This window comes from Castor canadensis, chromosome 10 (genome assembly GCF_047511655.1).
Source record: "Castor canadensis chromosome 10, mCasCan1.hap1v2, whole genome shotgun sequence".
In the NCBI taxonomy this organism is placed as follows: Eukaryota; Metazoa; Chordata; class Mammalia; order Rodentia; family Castoridae; genus Castor; species Castor canadensis.
The window spans coordinates 79,874,894-79,892,209 of record NC_133395.1 but is presented as its reverse complement, the minus strand read 5'-3'; the positions used below and the strand labels follow the sequence as shown (position 1 = coordinate 79,892,209).

At 43.7% G+C, this 17,316-nt stretch overlaps 1 non-coding gene across 1 annotated transcript; it reads left to right on the top strand.

Annotated features, from left to right (window-relative positions):
- The first annotated feature begins 16,961 nt into the window (after positions 1-16,961).
- Positions 16,962-17,091, top strand: LOC141413229 (small nucleolar RNA SNORA33). Its single transcript, XR_012438029.1, has one exon. It is a non-coding gene; the product is annotated as a small nucleolar RNA SNORA33 (small nucleolar RNA).
- Positions 17,092-17,316: the final 225 nt, after the last annotated feature.

Genomic DNA, 17,316 nt, shown 5'->3' with positions numbered 1-17,316 from the left:
TCGAATAGAAAATTTGAAATCAAAATTTTGTGTAGAACATTTTTTGGATTCATTTTATTGAAGTCCTGATTTTAAGTACATTTTTACTGCTGAAAAAAGGGGCATATTTGATATCAGAAAATGTAAAAGGGTGACTAAACTCATTCCTGATAAATGAATATTCCAGGGATTTTTTTCTTCCCTTCTGTTTCTCCCTCCCACCTTTCTTTTTTTGCAGTGTTGTGGATGGAACCCAGGGTCTCCCCTATGTTAGGCAAGAACCATTGAGCTACACTCCTAGTTCTGATTCCCTCCCCCTTTTTTTAGGGCACCAGCTGCCATGTACCAAAAATTATGCTTCTAAAAAAGGTTTTCTTTTTGGTGGTACTGGCGTTTGAACTCAGGGCCTTATGCTTGCTAGGCATGTGCTCTACCACTCTTTGCTTTAGTTTTTTTTTTTGCTCAGGTGACCTGGACCATGATCCTCTTATTTATATTTCTCTTGTGTAGCTGGGATGACAGGTGCATGCCACCACATCCAGCTTTTGTTGGTTGAGATGGGGTCCCACTAACTTTTTGCTCTGGTTGGCTTTTAACTTCAATTCTCTCCATCTTCGCCTCAGAGGAGGTAGGATTAGGATGTGAGCAACCTTGCCTGGCCCAGATCTCTCGATGCTGATTCACTCACAACAAAAGCTCTTTTTCCTAGGGTGCTTTTAAAGAAGAGGAAACAGTAGGGTGCTGTAGCAGTGCCTGTGGTCCCAGGTTCTCAGGAGGCTGAGGCAGGAGGATACATTGAGCCCAGGAGTTCAGGGCCAGCCTGGGCAACATTCTGGGACCCTGTCTCTAAAATAAGTAAATACAAAAATGAAGAGGAAAAAACAAATTTCTAGGACTGAGGGTGTGACTCAAGTAGTAGGACGATTGCCTTACAAGCTCAAGGGTCCAAGTTTATTTCCAGTACCATCAAAACCCTCATTTCTATGCTGATTGGGTGTTCATACAACAATTATGTCTGAGAGCCTTGCAGTTCTGAAAGTTATTCATGGCAAGGTAGTAACTGAGTGAATTTACATGTAACTTTCCAATAGTTCATTCCAGAACTAAGAACCTCTATTACTTTTCAGTAACCCATCTCTTAACCATATGCATGGTTAATCAAAATGCTATATTGCTTGAACCACACCCCCAGCCTTTCTCTCTCTCTCTCTCTCTCTTTTTTTTGATGGGACTGAGTTTTGAACTCAGGGCTTAGCACTTGGAAGCAGATGCTCTACTATTTGAGCCACAACTCCTGTCCATTTTGCTCTAGTTATTTTTGGAGACTGGGTCTTGAGAACTTTTCCCATGTGTGAGCCGCGATGCTTTTGATCCTGATCTTCCTGCCTCTGTTTCCTTGGTGCTGTTACAGGCGTGTTCCATCTTGCCCAGCCTAAATCTCTGTTTATCTGCATCTGTTCTGTTATTTATTTATTTAGGCAGTACTGGGGTTTGAACTCAGGGTCTTGCCCTTGCTAGGCAAGCAGTCTGCCACTTGAGCCATGACTCCATACTCCTTTCTTTTTTTTGCTTTGGTTATTTAAAAAAATTTTCTGAGATAGGAGGTCATGTTTATGCCTGGGATCTGAAACTAAAACCTGAATTTTACTCACTGTGGAAAGTTTCTCAGTACCTATCATTTTTGAGTTTCAACTTGTGTTTAGTGGGGCTTGTTTCCTCCTGAGACTCCCTTGTGGCTTCATTGTGTTAAACAACAATTACAGGGCTGGGGACATAGCTCAGTGGTAGAGTGCTTGACTAGCATGTGTGAGGAGGCCTTGGGTTCCATCACAGCTCTGTAAAAAAAGATTAAATTAAAGAAAAAGCCCCAAAGAGAATTACTTCTATAAAAAGTCAACATTTTCAGGCTAAATGTTGAATCCACTAAAGAAACCAAATCATGTCTTCTATTCAATTCTCCAAAGTTTGCAGTGTTGAGACTGTGATTTTTGCTTATTTGTGGGGAAGTTGAATAAAATTGGAAAGCTAAAAATTTTAATCTCATGTGCTCCCTAAATTAAAGACACAAAATAAGTACTAAGTATAAATTGACTTGCTGACAATGTAGAAACTGCTCTGCTGTTGTTGATTTTAGAGACTTTCCAATCAAGCTTCTACCATCCAATTTTCTGTTGATCATGCCATTGTATAAAGGGAAGAAATGATTATTGTACATGTGGAATTGCTTTGTATGGTCTCATTTGAGATAACTGGTGTGAGGATCTTGACTTTTTTGTTTTTAACACTTGGAAACATCAAATAAAAATGTAACACACTCCAGCGCACTGGGTCCCAGAATCACAATCCCTCCAAAATTGCACTCTATGAAACTAAGTTTTTCTCTGGCCTTGGAGAAATTGTGCGTGTGTGTGTGTGTGTGTGTGTGTGTGTGTGTGTGTATGTGAGAGAGAGAGAGAGAGAGAGAGATTGAGATCCCAAACAGGCCAGTAAAAGTCAGCATGATAATAGAATTCCCTCTGCTTTCATCCTGATCCTCAAAAGTGGCCTTAAATAACTTGATGCTAACCAGTTATTTTTCTATTGTTCTGTCTCCTTGTGTTGTCTCCCACCCTTCTGAGCCCCTTACCAGGAAAGTAACTTTGAAATGATCAATCTACCTTTTGTGTTTGTTTCTGCCCTTTTCAATACTTTTTTGTATGTAAAACCATCCTCCCCTGCTCTGCCCCAGGGGACATTTATTCGGTTTTATAGAATGAGGTATTGGCTGATTTTAGTATTGAAAATAAAGCAAGATCTTAATATTCTAGCATTTGGGAGTCTGAGGCAGGAGGATCATGAATTCAAGGTCAGTCTGGACTACCTTGGGAGAGTCTATCTAAAAAAAAAATCTTAATAGTTGTAATTTCATCTTTTGACAATTGTGAAAGTTTTGCCAGCCCAGTTTGGCAACAAATTTAATGCTAATACCATGGCTTGGGGATACTAGGAGCATTGAAATTCAAGCTCCACCTTTGTTTGCAGAGTAGGTTTGCAGTATTCTTGGGGAATTTCTTCTTTTCACTGAGCGCCCGGGGCATGTGAACTTCCTTTCACCAGCCCAAGTCAATGGGCAAGTTTGTTTCTTTGGAACTGAAGTTCTCAGACCCAGTTACGTCTTAGAGAAGATTCGAGGTCTGTGTTTCGCTCAAGGTCTGAAGGCATTGTGCCCCTGCACCAGGGAAGCCAGCTCTTCAGGCTGTGAGGGTGCCACAATTCAGAGCATGAGCTGTGGCCCTATCTACATGTGCTCTGCAGTCCCAGCTCTATCACTCATCTAGCTGTGAGATCACAGGCTAATGATTTTCTGAACTTCAGTCTTCCCACATACAGAATTAGGATGGGCTGGAAGTGTAGCTCAGTGGTACAGCGAGTGAGTCTAAGGCCCTCGGCTCAAACCCCAGCACCCCTACCCCAACCAAAACAAAGCAAAACAAAAATTAGGACAAAAATACATGTTTTACCCAATCATCGTGGTAAGAATTAAATAGATACAGCATATACAGGACTTAGCATGCATAGTTGGCAGGTGGTACTTGCTTCCAATAAACAAAGGCAAAGAACAGTGATAAAACATTTCTGAGCTCACTCACTTCTCAGTGTGGAATACAACGTCCTGACTGTTGTTTCCCATCATCTGAGTCACCCTGTTAGCAAGGGCTCAGGGCACTTGCTCTGAGTAGGGACCTGGGTACAGATCTGTGGCTCTGCTGCTTGCTTCCCTTGGGCATGCAGAAGCCTCTCCAAGGCTCATTTTCCTTTGCTGTAAAGGAAGGATACAAATCCTTTACATATAGAGTGACTGTGAAGGATAAATGAGAGGTTGGAAAGAGGCCACTGTTTTGACTTTTGGTAAGTCTGAGTCCAAGCTCAGACAGACAGGGAGCACTCTGCAGGCAGGGCCGTGCATTCCTTATGCACCTGGGGCCTCTGCTCAGCAAGGCTTGTATGACAGTGAAAAGAGGCAGAAGAAATGCAGCTTGAATATAGGGCAGGACACAGCGGCCCAGCTGGGAACACAGGACTCCAAGTGCAGCCCCAGGAATTCAGAGTCCCAGTATTTATGTTTTAGGGTTTTGCTGTGTGTATCTGAGAATGGGGACATTGTCTCCATCTTTTTACCTTTCCACAGGGTGAAAAACAGGTCCTACACGAAGGACCTGTCAGTGATGCTGAATTCCTGACTCAAGGAGTGCCCAGGGGTGGGTGGAAAGGCTTAGAGGAAAATTGAGTCACTGCTCAGAGAGGCCTGGGCTCTGTTCCTGTCTCAGGAGCTGGTACAAGGGCTAGGGTGGAGTCTGAGAAAGAACTGACTTAATTCTCTCCCTACTTTGCATGTTGTTGCCATTTCTATTAGGAGGGGAAATACAGAACTGGAGGATAAAGACATAGTGGCCCAAGAGTTTCATTTGGGCAGTAGATGAAACCATTCACAAAATCAGGATCAACTCACTTGGACATTGATTGGAGTTAGTTAAATATTTGCAACATCCATTGGTTGCTTGTTTCTCTCCCTTTGCAATGCCTCCTTTTGGAGATCTTTTCCTCATGACAGCCAGCATGTACCTCTGCACTCCCACTCATCACCCTGACTTCTCTGCATAAGGAGTATTAATATGTCCATTTTTACAGATCAGAAACAGAGGCTCAGAGAAGCTAAGGAATTTGCCCCAGGAGAGAAACATGGTCGTATAAGATGTTTGGCCTCAAAGATGGTTCTGTCCATTGATCATGTGGCTTCCTGTCCTCTGCCTTCTGCTCCTGTGGTCATATAATGCACACTTGAGAGATTTGTGGTCCAGCCTGTCTTCCATTTCTGATTAACATACTGTAGGAGGAAGTCACTTCCTCCTGTCCAAAAAAAAAAAAAGTCAAGATGGAGTGGCTTTGGTTGGGAGCATTTAAATGGAGTCAGGAGATCACGGCTGATCAGATCTCAGACATGTAGGCAGTTAAGATTTTTTTTTTTTGGCAGTATTAAGGGTTGACCTGAGGACCTTGTGCTTGCTAAGCAGGTGCTCTACCATTGAGCCACTCCACCAGCTCTTTTTGTGTTGGTGATTTTGGGGATAGTATCTCACTTTATGCCTGGATTGGTCTGGACTATGATCTTCTTGTTTGTGCAACCTTGCATAGATGGGATGACAGACGTGTGTCCAGGCATTGATTGAGTTGGGAGTTTTGAGTACTTTTTTGCCTGAGCTGGTCTGAAACATAGATCTTCTTAATCTCCACTTTCTGAGTTCCTAAGCCTTTGAATTGGGTTACAGACACATCTACACCATGGGAGCAGATCTTTTATTTTTTTTTGGTAGGACTGGGGTTTGAACTCAGGACTTCACACTTACAAAGCAGGCACTCTACCACTTTAGCCACACCTCCAGTCCATTTTGCTCTGGATGTTTTTTTTTTTGAAGATGGGGGTCTTATGAACTATTTACCTGGGCTGGCCTCAAACCTTGATCCTTCTGATCTCAGTCTCCCAAGTAGCTAGGATTGCAAGCATGAGACACCAGTGCCTAGCTCTTTTTGAGACATTATTAACCTCTGTGTTTACTTCCTGTACAATGGGCTCCCCAAAACCACCCAGAGACTGAGGCCACACCCAAACAGTTTCTTACAAAACAGTTCAGCTTCTTCTAGGACCAATCATAGTTCTTGACTAACAAGTGATGTAATTTCCAACCCCCTTATGGTTTAAAAGTATACAGCTGCCATTTTTGTCAAGTCTGGCCATACTTTTAAGATTGCTTGAGTATGTGCTTTCCCTGATTGCCTAATTAGCCCCATATTTTGGTAATTTTTGCATGTATTTTGGGGAGCCATGGGTTTACCTTGGAGACAGGGTTGAGAATAAGTTTTATACCTGGGTCAGGCCACTTTTGCTTAGCTGTCTCTCTTTCTGTGGTCCTTACTAATTGGTAGTCTCTTTCCTGATCATGGTTTGAATTTCTCTTGTTAGAACATCTCCTGAGCTCAGCCCTCCTTTCTCATTTCATCTGGCTATTGGTATTTTGTTCTTTCCATGCTTCCATAAACAGGGGACTTTCCTCCATAATTTTCCTTGTTTTCAACTAGGTTAATTTTATACTTCAGGAATACTCCCTTGGTGCTTGACTGTCATTTATAAAATGATGATAGCAGATGGCAAAAAAAAAAAAAAAAAAAAAGACCTGTTTGGGAAATTTGACTTATTTATTCATGGTCAGATAACAACTGACTCAATCTTGATTTTTAGTCTGGTTCTCTGGGGTCCAGTGCAGGAACTTCATCTATAATGGTCTCCTACTTTTCATTTAGCAGGGTTTAATCAGATGAGCTCTAAGGTCTCCTATAGCTTCCATGGTTGACCTAAGTTTTAGAGGACACAGGCTTCTGCTGGAACATCTCCCTGTGCCTCTCACCTCACACCTGAAAGTCTCACAAAATGAGCAGTATGGAAAGGTGACACAGGGAACCAACACTTACTAAGAGCTCATTTTGAACCAGAGTTGTTCCGGGTACTGTTCCGAGTTTTCTTTGGACCTGATGATGATTTCCTTTAGATGAATTCCTGGTATTCACAAAACCTTCCTCATTTCTATGATTTTTATCTTTCCATCATCTATGTTTAATATGCTTTTCTTCTCCCCTTGAGAACTCAAGCAAGGTTGATTTACTTTGGGCCACATTCCACACAAAGACCCTAACACATTGGGCTTTTTATAACAAGCAGGAAGGAAGAAGGTTGGGTAGGAAGACTGGCATGGAGAGATTGTCCTTGTATGATTTTCTCTTTAAAGGGCTATAGATGCTTTTTTAACTTCTCATTAATCTAGACCATTCTGGGGAATCTCCAGGGATAGGGTACCTTGAATCTTTTATGGAACAGATAAAAATATCTTTTCTGCTTCCTTCTATAACTTCCCAGAAATCCTTTTGCTTTGTGTGCATCTTGCTTAACAATCACTTTTAATGCTTAATTCTGTGGATGACTCATTTTCTCTACAAGAATGCCAGATCAAGAAGTATCTAAGAAGACTTTGCCCTTGGACTATAAATGCTTTAAAATGTAATTGGCAAATCAAAATCTTGCTCTGCATGAACTTTGTTGACTGAAGTCTTGTTAAAAAGTCATAGAAACTGGATCTAGTAGGACATTCTTAAAGGCCAACCTCCTCAGGAGGCTGAGACAAGGAGGCTAGCTTGACCTGAGGAATTCAAGGTCAACCTGGGCAATATAGCCAGACCTCCTCTTAAAAAAAATTTAGAGATGGGACCTTGAGAACATTACAAGAAATTGTATGGAGGGGCCCAATCCACCCACCTTCAGTGATCCTCACAGAGGTAGTAGGGACCCTGGAACTTTCCAAGTTCACACTTTATTGAAACGGGAGGCTAAGGAGCTCACAGGAAGACTAACACTTCATCCTCTGTTTCTAGTTAGACATAAAAGTGTAGAAAACTCTCAAGATGGAGGCTGGGAGAGTGCCTTAGAAGTAGAGCACTTGCCTGTCATGCACAAGGCACTGAGTTCCATCCCCAGCACCACAACAATAAATAAAATCAACTAAAAGCTCCCAGCCTGAAAAGTTTGGTTAAATACATATTGATTCATTGATTCAATAGATTTATCAACCTTGCATTTTGGGGGAGGTGGATGGAGAAAGGATGGTGAGCTGGTATAGGGGTGGAGTTGGATAGGTAGAATAACTTCTAATGTTCTCTAGTGCAGAAAAGTAACTATGGTTAATAATGAATTGCATTTTTCAACATAGCCAATGGAGTGGATTTTGAATGCTACCAACACCAAGAAATGCTGTGTTTGAAGTGGTGGATAGCCCATTTACTGTGGACCCCATAAATATATACAATCACATAGCAATTAAAAAAATACCCTTGCATTATTGAAAGTAAAGCTAGTTACTACATTTGATAAACTCCAAGTTTCAGGATCATAACACAATGGACACTGATTTATTAACTCAAGTCCAGGGAAGGCAAGGAGGTGGTGGGAGGGTGGGGATTTCCTCACAGTCTTTCAGGAAGCAGGCCCAGGGAGGCTCTGCCAAGTAGCCTCGCCCAGTGTGTCAACACCCTTCCAAAGGAAGGAGGAACAGAGAGCAGGGGTGATCTTTTAGGAGGGTGCCATGGGCTGTCATGCTGGCCACACTGGGTGGCCCAGACTCACTCCCATGGCTCCATCTAGCTGCAAAAGGATTGGCAGGTGTGCAAACAGTGTCCCTAAGCAGATGCTTCCTGCAAACAGCTTTGAATTCTGGAGGGGAGCAAACTCTATGGCAGCTGTGCAGGGAGCTGATGGTGTGGAAGTGAGGATGTCCACTTTTCTAAAATGAAGTCCATTATACTCACCACCCTCAAACCAGGATGGGAACTTCAAAAATACCAGCTTAAACATAGGACTATTTTCCAAAAATGTAGTTTTGACTAGTCACTGCCCTGCTGGGAACTCCCAGGAGCTCCCTACTGATGTACCAAGAGATACTCTCTTTTGCCTTGGGCTCAATACTTTGGGTAATGTGGTCTCTACTCTCCTGTCCCTTGATAAGGAATCAACCCTGCACATGGGGTGTCTATCCACTATCATACTCTGCCTTGCTTCTACACCTCATATACTTGAAGGCCATCCAAGCTCTGCAGGAGTATAAAGGACCTCTCCCTCTCACCTCCCTGCTTTCAATGTGAACTTCCATTTTGTTAGTACACGTGTCCTTCCAGGAGTTCGATGCCAGTTTCATGGCCTTTCTTAGGTTACTAGCCTGGCACAGGCTGCTCCTGCATGTCCCTGTTCTGTGTTTCTTGCCCACCTGTGCTCTGGGGTTTCACTCATGCTAGGTGAGCGCTCTACCAGGGAGCCACATCCGGCAGCCCCAACTCTGCATTTTAAACCTCAGTTTTGCCTGTGTCCCCGCTTAGGCAGAGCAGCTGCAAGCAAGCACTGGCTCCACCTGGTGGTCATGACTGATAACTGCAGGCAGGCCGCTGACATTTCCTGAGAAAGGGCTGCATGCTGATCCGTTGTTTCGCCGGCCAGTGTCTTTTTGATGGACTGCCAGCGCTCCATTCCAACCCGTGCAGGGGATATCTCCCTCCTTTGCAGCCCCCGCAGTGCCTAGTGGTTGGTCAGACTTTCCGGTTACTTATTTGAAATTAAAACCAGCTGCTGCCAGTTAAGTCTATTCATCATTGGCCAGCAGTGTGAGAAATGGTGCCCTGTCACCAGCTGCACAGTGACACGTGGGCCACAGCAGTCACATTTTGTCGGTGGTTCTATAAGATTATAATGAGTTGAAAAATTCCTTTCGCATAGTGATGTCATAGGGAGACACATTAACCACATGTGGTGATTGCTGGTGTAGACACACCTGTGCTGCCAGTCATACAGCAATACGGTTATGTGCAGTATACCGTGCTTGATAGTGATAATAAATGACCATGGTACTGGTTTATGGATTTACTGTGTAGGCTTTTTATTGTTATTTTGAATGTGTTCCCAGTTATATATTTAAAAAAAAAACCTTACTGTAAACAGTGTGCCAAACTCTGCTGGTGGCAGTCCCATGTACCAGGTGTCTAATGTTGATTGCATACAACGGCCACGTGGAGTGGCTGACCTAGACCATTTGGGTTTGAGTGAGTGGTTATGGAATGTTTGCACATTGATGGAATTGCTGAACGGTGCACTTCCCAGAATGTGTTCTCTGATCTTTAGTGACATGTGACTGTATTATCCCTATTTTACTAAGGAGAAAACTGGGCTTACTGTAGGTTAGGAAGTTAAAACAACAGACCAGATCCAGACCAGGGCTCTGGATCCAAGTCTTTTGACTTCAAATTTTAGACTTGTTTCTATCATTCTATTTGATTTTCTGTGAAAATCACTGAAGTTTCAACACTGGAACCCTTGCAAGTAGGGACTAAGGGACCAGAGAAGAAAGAGTGATTTATTAGATGCAGGTAATAATTCTGAGTTGTAGAGTTCACTGAATATTCCCTAGAAGGAGTTAGTCCCCCTTACTCACCCCCACATGTGCAAATCAGATCAAGTGGGTACAAGAGTTGTGAACAAAGGATTGTGTTCATCTGGTCATCTGGTATGATATCTTTTCCTAGATTAAAAACAAAAACATATATGTTTGAGTGCTGGGAATGGAACCCAGGACCCTGAGCACACTAGGCAAGCACTCTACTACTGAGCCACAGCCCCAGCTCTAAAATATGTTTTAAGGATAAGGAAAAATTAAGGTTGAAATCCATTTGTCTTCTAAGCACTTGATTCAAGTTTCTTTTAGGTTTGCTACCTTTTATAGTGTGATCTGATGCAATAGACTCTAAGCCAGCAGAATTAGATGACAGACACAGCCTGACTCACACAACTTTTCATGCATGCCACCCACACGGCTGCAGCAGGAAATGCTCACAGCTCCTGACATCCAGGCAGCTTCACTGTTCTCCCCAGGGTGGCAATGGATGCCCAGAGCAACGTGGTCTTGTCTTCCTCTGACTCTGGAGAGGACCCACAGCCTAAAAATGAGCAATATTTGCTTCGTGTTCTACAGTTTACACTGTGCTACTTAAACAAAGCCAAGTCTTCGCAGTGGCCCAGTGAGGTGGGCCAATTCACCTGTAAGACAGAAGATAAGATGTTAAGTAAGTAGACAGAGGGGTCATTCTAGCAAGTAGGGAAACTCATTCTCAAACCCAGCTTCCTGTCCTCACTATACCACCAGGTATCCCTCAAAATCTGCTCAGTGCTTACGCTCTGTGCCTGCACTGTGTGACCTGTCTCTGGGGTGCAGAGAAGTCTCCCTCCTCCTCCCCTACAACTTCTCTCTCTCTCTCTCTCTCTCTCTCTCTCTCTCTCTCTCTCTCTCTCTCTCTCTCTCTCTCTCTCTTTCTTTGTTGAGCACCTATTGAATCCCAGACAGTGTCCTTAGGTGCTGGGGATGTAACAATTAACAAAACTGCACAAACCATGCGACTTTATTTTCTAGTAGAGAAGAGAAAATGAAGTGGACAGGAAATCAAAGAGCATGGCTGTTGGTTTCAAGTGCTAGGAAATCAAACACATGTGCTTGTCCATTTAAGACAGAAAGATCTAAGTGAGATATGAAAAGATAGTAACATGTTGACTCATATGAAGTGGAGTGATCTTTTCAAAAACACAAGTGTGACCTTGTCAGTTTACCAAACACAAGCACAAACCCTCTTCCTGGGTTCCTATTGCGGGGAGGATTCAACCTGACTTCCTCCCGGGGCTGGGAAGCCCCTGTCCCCATATCACCATTTCACCTGTAGATTCCTTCAGATTCAGCTCATGACCTTTCTTTAGGCCTGGAACATGTTCCAGGGCTTGATCCTGCCACTCCTTGCAGGTGCAGGACGGGTCCCCTCCACCTCATTAGGCTTCAGAGCTCAGCTCCAAGCCTTGACCATAGTTGCAATTCCCCTTCTTGGAGGGGTTATTTGATCAATGATCATCTCATTGGTGGGGTTATTTTATCAGTGATTGTCTCTTTCACCAGATGTCTCCAGACAGGGACTTTATTGGATGTATTCACTCAGCCCCAGCCTATCTCTGAGCCCAGTGAGCCTGGCCAATGTGTGTGTAATGACTTATGAGAGGAAGGGGCTTTGGGGCAGGAACATATGATGGTTGTTTGTCCATCTTTCTTTCAAATGCTATTTGTAGGAACAGGAACTTTGAAATTGAAAAACTTGGTCAAGTTCTGTGTCTCTGTATCTTTAAATATAGAGATTTGGGTGCAATTGACAGGGTATCTCTTTTTTTTTTTTAAACAGGAGAAGCAGAGGAATATGGAGTAGAGAGAGATTGTAAGGGAATGAAAGGGAGGAGAGAATGATGGACATGTGGGAGGAAAGACAGAGAAGGAAAGAGAGAAGGAGTGTTGGGGAGGAAGATAAAGGAGAAGGGAGCACATTGCTCTGAGAAGGGCAGGGCAGGAACCAAGGGAGGCCCATGATGCCACAATGTCCTTTGAGTCCCTGAAATCATCATACTTTTTCCTGGTCTGGCCTCCTCACTCTTAGGAAATCCCTTGAAACTCACTTTACTAAGAAGATATGAGATCTAGTGAGGCTTCTCAACTTTCCTCTTCCCTGAGTCTCTGTATCTTCCCTACTAACCCTTATCTGCTCTGATCTGATTGGACCTTCTTTCCTGAGTCCTGCCCTCTTTGTGTGGGCTCTGGATCCCGTCAATACTGGCTCCTCAGGTTTCTTACTCCATGATTAACCCCTCCTGTTCCCTCTCACATCTTCCTCTCTGTTTCTTTGTTGAGCATACGATCATGCCTAGACATCTTTCCTCCTTACTGACAAATGTGATCGATCATCTTTGCATGGAACCACCAGGGTTGTGCTCATCATGATGGCCTTTGCCCTCCTTGGGCTTTTGAAATCCTTTGCTACAGGTCTTATGGGGTCTCAGCTCTTCTATTCACTCATTGCCTTGATGCAGTGGCTTCCACTCCACACCTGTCCTTTATGCTGAGCCCTGGGCTGGAGGCCCAGGCTTCCTCCTGGGAGTTATCACATAGTATGCTCCAAGATAACGTGAGCACTGGTGTGGTCAATCTGATTGTTCACTTGCTGCCTTTTGTTGGTTGTTGGTTTTATCATTTTCCCAGGATCCAGGCTGAACTGCAGAATCACCTTTCTTTGTGTTCACATGTTATGGACTCTGATTTTACAATCTTTTCCATACCTGATCTTCGTCATCATTCTAGTGATGTTCTGGCTTTGCAATGCTTGTTTTGACTGTGGAAAACTACCCGTAAGCTTCTCTCTGTGCCACTGTGTTCTAGGTTCCACCCTGCACATATGTGTTACTGACAGCTCCACATGGATCCTTGGTTCCCACCCCACCACCACCTCCATTGTCCTTCAAATGTTCCCCATTGTCTCTCAAATGTCTCCACTCTCTGGAGTTCAGCCACACCAAACCATGATTCCTGAATTGTGCTCTGCCATCCTGATCCAAGGCCTGGCTCACACCATTCCTTCTGTCTGGAATTTTCATCTCTGTTTTTGGAATTCTTAATCCAAGTTCTAGCTTGAGTGTTACCTTGTCCACAAAGGTTTTCCAGATATCTTAGAGTCTCCTTCCCTGTGATTCCACAGCCCTTTCCAGCCCTTTCCCATACTTAAAGAAATGACATTCAGTCAATGTGGTGACACATACCTGTAATTCCAGCACTCATGAGACAGAGATGGGGATTACAAATTTGAAGTCAGCCTGTGTTACAGAGCAGACCCTGGCTCTCTCTACTCTATGACATTTGCCACAATCTGCCAAGTGTTCTAGTTGTCACGTTTGTGTCAGCTTGTGGTCCAGAGAGGGTAGGCTTGATACTGGAGCACTGCCTTGTAGATAGTAGGTTCTTAATAAAAATGCTTATTGATTGAATTCTTATTATGGACCAAATAGTAGCAATTAACATTCATTGGCATGTTCTGTGTGCTGAAGACTGTATTGAAGATTTTGCATACCCACAGAGCCCCCCTGGATGGCTTGTGAGGCTGGCCCTGTTACCATACATACTTAGAGAAAACTGAAGCCAGGGTTGAGAAACTTGCCCAAGGTCATGAACTAGTCAGGACTAGAGCTGGATTAGAACCACTGCTCCTGCTGCCCGTAATTCAGGAACAGATGGCTTGAGCGTGTCTTTTTTTAAATTTTTTTTTATGTGCCCCCACCCCCTCCCTTACCACCCACTCCGCCCCCTCCCTCTCCCCCCACTCAATACCCAGCAGAAACTATTTTGCCCTTATTTCTAATTTTGTTGTAGAGAGAGTATAAGCAATAATAGGAAGGAACAAGGGTTTTTGCTGGTTGAGATAAGGATAGCTATACAGGGCATTGACTCACATTGATTTCCTGTGCGTGAGTGTTACCTTCTAGGTTAATTCTTTTTGATCTAACCTTTTCTCTAGTACCTGTTCCCCTTTTCCTATTGGCCTCAGTTGCTTTAAGGTATCTGCTTTAGTTTCTCTATGTTAAGGGCAACAAATTTTAGGTGTCTTACCTATCCTCGTCCCTCCCTTGTGTGCTCTCGCTTTTATCATGTGCTCATAGTCCAATCCCCTTGTTGTGTTTGCCCTTGATCTAATGTCCACATATGAGGGAGAACATACGATTTTTGGTCTTTTGGGCCAGGCTAACCTCACTCAGAATGATGTTCTCCAATTCCATCCATTTACCAGCGAATGATAACATTTTGTTCTTCTTCATGGCTGCATAAAATTCCATTGTGTATAGATACCACATTTTCTTAATCCATTCGTCAGTGGTGGGGCATCTTGGCTGTTTCCATAACTTGGCTATTGTGAATAGTGCCGCAATAAACATGGATGTGCAGGTGCCTCTGGAGTAACAGTCTTTTGGGTATATCCCCAAGAGTGGTATTGCTGGATCAAATGGTAGATCGATGTCCAGCTTTTTAAGTAGCCTCCAAATTTTTTTCCAGAGTGGTTATACTAGTCTACATTCCCACCAACAGTGTAAGAGGGTTCCTTTTTCCCCCGCATCCTCGCCAACACCTGTTGTTGGTGGTGATGCTGATGATGGCTATTCTAACAGGGGTGAGGTGGAATCTTAGCGTGGTTTTAATTTGCATTTCCTTTTTTGCTAGAGATGGTGAGCATTTTTTCATGTGTTTTCTGGCCATTTGAATTTCTTCTTTTGAGAAAGTTCTGTTTAGTTCACGTGCCCATTTCTTTATTGGTTCATTAGTTTTGGGAGAATTTAGTTTTTTAAGTTCCCTGTATATTCTGGTTATCAGTCCTTTGTCTGATGTATAGTTGGCAAATATTTTCTCCCACTCTGTGGGTGTTCTCTTCAGTTTAGAGACCATTTCTTTTGATGAACAGAAGCTTTTTAGTTTTATGAGGTCCCATTTATCTATGCTATCTCTTAGTTGCTGTGCTGCTGGGGTTTCATTGAGAAAGTTCTTACCTATACCTACTAACTCCAGAGTATTTCCTACTCTTTCTTGTATCAACTTAAGAGTTTGGGGTCTGATATTAAGATCCTTGATCCATTTTGAGTTAATCTTGGTATAGGGTGATATACATGGATCTAGTTTCAGTTTTTTGCAGACTGCTAACCAGTTTTCCCAACAGTTTTTGTTGAAGAGGCTGCTATTTCTCCATCGTATATTTTTAGCTCCTTTGTCAAAGATAAGTTGGTTATAGTTGTGTGGCTTCATATCTGGGTCCTGAAGATTTATCTGCTGGAAGCTTGGTCCCGAGTGTGTGGCAGTGTTGAAGGGTGGGACCTTTAAGAGGTAGGGCCCAGTGGGAGATAATTAGGTCAAGAGGACATGGGTCTTAGAAGAGATTTCTATTGTTTCTGATGGCTCCCATTTAGTCTCCTCAAGTGTAGGTTGTTATGAAAAGAGCAAGCATGGCCTCTGACTCTTTCTGGTTCCTGTCTCACCATGCGATCTCTTCCACATGCTGTAGCCATTTGTGACGCTGTCTCCTATTGAGGCCCTCACCAGAAGCCAAATGCATGGGCCTTCCGATCCTGGATTTTTAGCCTCTGAAACTCTGGATAACTCCATCATTAGGGGTTGTTAGTAAAAACATGGGCTAGGTTGCTAAACAGTCAGAATATGGATTTACAGGGACTTTTGGTGCACTGAGTTTCCACTCTCAGGTTCCTCTTCTCCGGAGCATAGTGTTACAAGGATTTACATGAGAATGAAACAAGATCACCCATCTAACTCTCGAGCACTGGCTTGGCATCTAGAAGGCTCTAGGAGGGAGGGAAGTGACTGTTTTGAGGGCAGTAGAGCCCTGCGTTCCCTGATGGGTGTAGGGTGATCAGAAGCACTGGACTCTCTTGTCAGTTCTGATGCCCTGAGTTGAGGTTCACACACAGCTGCTCACTTTGACCTGGGCTGGGGACCTGGTTGGCAGTTCAAACTCATGAGCAAACAGAATCCATTGACTCCCTGGCCCTCCCAAATCTGTGCTCCGTGCATCACATTATTCTCTTGGCTACACCCTCTGAGAGCTAGTCATCGATGGTATCAGAAATCCACTATTCTCACCAGTCCTGTGACCTGGGATGTAGAATGAGTTTCCCAGTCCAATGGCCAGCCATCCCCTGGGCTTGTTAGAAACTCAGATGCCTGGCCCTAGGATCACTGGCTGCATGTGAACAAAATTCTGGTGACTCTCTTATACCTGCAGTAGGAGACTCAATGACCCTTTTGGTCTGACCTGCTCTGAGGTCTCTATCCTCCTGGTTCAGGTGTCACAGTCCTGCAGCCCTGGAGATATTTTCCTGAGCGTTTATTCAGAAAGCCCAGGGTTCAGTCAGGCTCAACATTGATGGTTATGAAAGCTTGGCCTAGTTACTCCCTTGCTGGGTCCCGTCTGAAAAGAGTTCTCTGAGGTTGCTGAGTGTTAACTGGGCTGATGATTGATTAAGACCCATGAGAGGAAGCCCTGGACTCAGGCATGGATGGACACATCTCCCACTGCAGTGAGCGAGCTCTTCCCAGCATGATCCTATTTGTTTATTTATTTTTTTGGTGACAGGGCCTTGATATGCAACCCAGGATGGCCTGGAACTCGTTATGTAGCTCAGGCTGGCCTCAAACTTGTCATCTTCATTCTTTAGCCTTCCTAGTATTGGGATTCCAGGATGATCCTACAGAACCACAGACACAATCCCATAGAAATGGAATTGTAATCCCCATAACCACACCTGCAGCTGCACCTGACTTCACAGGTAACTTCTGGGCCTTGCTCCTCCTGAGCTGTCCAGCCACAAGTGAAGACAGACGAACACATATTTAGGCTGTGCTTTGGGGTTTGAAGGTAGTAGGGATGGGATTTCTAGTTTACTTAGTATTAGCAGTGTCCACCTCAGAGGCTACTGGGCAATAGTTTGAACATAGAGGAGGCTGGGTAAGCCAGTTGTTAATCTGCTTACCTGAATGTGTTTGTGCAGAAACTTAGAAAAAGATGGCAATAGTAATGCCATGATAAGAGCCTTGAGGACAATCACAGTCATTAACAACCCTGAAAATGGCTACAACAAATTTTAATGTTGGGAATGTTTCATAAAATGTTTAATTATTAAAGTTGAGAACTTAGAGGAGGCTGTGTGAAGACCAAGGGCAGCAGGAGAACAACATCTTCAGACAACTTGTTCTACCTGGAGTAGAAGTGACTGTCTTGTGCTGCCTAGGAACTTGCTGCTACTAAAGGGACAGGGTCATATACTTCTTTAGAGAACAGTGATGACATTTCTGAGAAGGTCAC